A 2798-nucleotide genomic window follows, 5' to 3' on the forward strand; every position below is an offset into this window, starting at 1 on the left:
TTTCCGCCTTTAATTTGACAGGACAGCTAGGTGAGAGAGGGGAAGACATGTAGGAAGTCGTCACAGGTTGGATTCAAACCGTGGACCTCTGCGGCAAGGCATAAACCTCTCAGTATATGTGCCTGCTCTACCACTGACCCAACCCAGCCACTGTGAAGCTAAAGTTGAACAACAGTGCCACATGGTGGCCTTACAAGGAACATGCTGAGTTGAAAAATATTGATATTAAAAATGTATTGGAATAATGTATTGGAATAATTCATCAATAAATATACAGAGCACGCAGCTATACTGGAAAAACAGTTGTCAGATGTCACAAACCACAACACTGTTACACCATTCAGTGAGTTAAAAAGCAAATATAACTTAAAAGATACAGAATCATTTAGGTATATGCAGCTGAAAAACTAAATTACTAAAAGAACATCAGCCCTGAAATGTCTTTGGCATTTTAAGCCAAAGCAACAACAAAAAAAATAGAGGCTGATCGGTTCTATGTACAATTCACTGATACTGAACATGGAAAGCAGTGATACATTATTACAAAGAATATATAATAAATGGATGGAAGACCTAAGGGTTGACCTTAAAGAAAAATGGAAAGAAAGCTTGTCACTAACATACAAATTAACTAATAATGAAAATCTGGAGCTTCTGTTAGAGTCTAGAGTCCTGTTGCTTTCTGCAGCTCTGCACGGCATACTAAAAAAAGCTTATGTTTCGGCTTTAGCTGTATGTAGTGATGGTCAAATGAAGCTTCGCGAACCACTGACTTTAATTTCTGAGCTCTCTGAACTGATGACACTCTCTGTTCAAAGAAAAAGGTTAAAGGAATGTCAATTCAGTGTATTTTCAACCCTTTGTTGAACAAAGAGCGCCCTCTAGTGAGCTCAGAAAAAGAGACAGTGGTTCGCAAAGCTTCATTTGACCATCACTTGCTGTATGTATGGTGTATTTTTGATTACTGTGTGTTTATTTTAACATGTATTAATGTTATCTGGCCAAAAGGACTATGTTTGAAAATTAGCCAACTGGCCAACACTGGCACATTTACAAAAATGTTGATTAATGTGTGTTGTCCTTTTTAAATAAAATACAAAACACAAATACAGTTTAAGATAATGACAAGACTGTATTATACTAGAAATAAAAAGTTTGATAACACATCATCAGATTTATGTTTAAAACTACATGGTGACTTCCTTATGCACGCCTTTTGGTTCTGCAAAGGAATTAAGAAGACTTGGGAGAGATAGTTATGGAAAGGGATTTGGTTATCTGTGATACTAGCAGAAACATTATATTGTCTCCAAAAAATGTGTATTTTTGAAGATATAAAGGAAATAATAAATCCAACTAGCTGGCAGATACGTTTTTCCACTTATCTTTAAAAAAGTAATATTACAAAACTGGAAAAAATAAGGAAGCATCCTCAATAGCACTGACAGCGGGGAAGGCCCTATTGGAACAGAAGGAATTATTATTCTTCTGCCAAATGAATTGCCTTTTTCAGGGGCTTAGCACAAAGCCATTTTGAATTGAAAGTTTGAAATTAGTGCGATTTTGGCCATTTCCATATGTCGTACTTTAACAAACTCCTCCTAGAGATTTCATCTGATCAACTTCAAACTTGGTCTGTGTCATCTGAAGACGTTAACAATGAAAAGTTATTAAAAGAAAAACTTTTGTCATAGGACATGGCCGTGGCGGGGTGGCCATTTTTTGCGTTTCGCCATCAAAACAGGAAGTGGGTGTAACTTGAGTGTACATTGTCCAATTGGCTCGAAACTTTTTAGGATTCATCAGAGTCCGCCCCTGACAACATATACATGCCAATATTGGCTCAAAGTCATAACGCCCCCTTGTGGCAACAGGAAGTAGGCCTAAATGACAAGGTGCTATAGTTTAACAAATTCAAATTCAGTAAGTGTCATCTAAAGACCTTAATGATGAAAAGTTATTTAAAGAGAAACTTTTTGTCAAACAATTTGGGCGTGGCATGGTGGCCATTTTGAGTGTTTAGCAATGAAGGAGAAAGTGGCTGTAACTACAGTGTACGTTGTCATATCTGCTTGAAATTTCCCACAATCACCAAGAATCCAGGCCTGAGGACATCTACAGGCCAATATGGACTTTTAGAGATAGCGCCACCAACTGGCAACAGGAAATCAACCTTATATGACAAACATCATCTGATTAACATGAAACTTATAATGTGTGGTCTACATGTGATTCTGAGCAGCCCCCTATACTTTAACCACAACCACTCACTTAGGCCACGCCCCCTTCCATAATATTTGAACCATTTAAGGTAGAGTCTTGTGTGAGGTGTTATTGAACTCAGCAGAGTTTGTTCTTCATTGGTGATGCTTGGACCGCCCCCTATGTGTAAGCCACGCCCACTTCCATAATTGGTGACCCATTTAAGGTATAGTCTTGTGAGGTATCAATGAACTCAGCAGAGACTTCCTTTTTCATTGGTGATGTTTGACCCACCCCCTATGATTCGGAGACGCCCCCTTTCTCAGATAATGAACAGTATGATATAGAATATTGTGTGAGGTATCATTGAACTCAGCAGGGAGTTCCATCTTCATTGGTGACAATTTGCAGCGTCTGAGAGCCGCACAAATGCATGCAAGTGTCGCCAAATGAGGGTTGAAATTCATTTTGGCGGGTGTTACTAAAAACTTACTAGCCAGTTTGGCTGGTGATGCAAGGGCATTACATGGATGATACACAAGGCTCTGTTCTCGGGCTCAGCTATCGCCTGGCAGTACTTCCTACATTTCCCAAGA

At 38.8% G+C, this 2798-nt stretch overlaps 1 protein-coding gene and 1 long non-coding RNA gene across 2 annotated transcripts in view; both read right to left on the bottom strand.

Annotated features, from left to right (window-relative positions):
- Window positions 1–995, bottom strand: part of LOC116672825 (uncharacterized) — a 3597-nt gene extending 2602 nt beyond the window's left edge. The window contains exon 1 of the long non-coding RNA XR_004327644.1: window positions 983–995. This is a non-coding gene — a long non-coding RNA (uncharacterized LOC116672825). The remainder of the gene's footprint in view (window positions 1–982) is intronic.
- The window catches only part of syn3 (synapsin III), a gene marked incomplete at its 5' end in the record, with an annotated part of 124157 nt that overhangs the window by 103775 nt on the left and 17584 nt on the right, over window positions 1–2798 (bottom strand).

The sequence above is a fragment of the Etheostoma spectabile genome, chromosome 23 (genome assembly GCF_008692095.1).
Source record: "Etheostoma spectabile isolate EspeVRDwgs_2016 chromosome 23, UIUC_Espe_1.0, whole genome shotgun sequence".
NCBI lineage: Eukaryota > Metazoa > Chordata > Actinopteri > Perciformes > Percidae > Etheostoma > Etheostoma spectabile.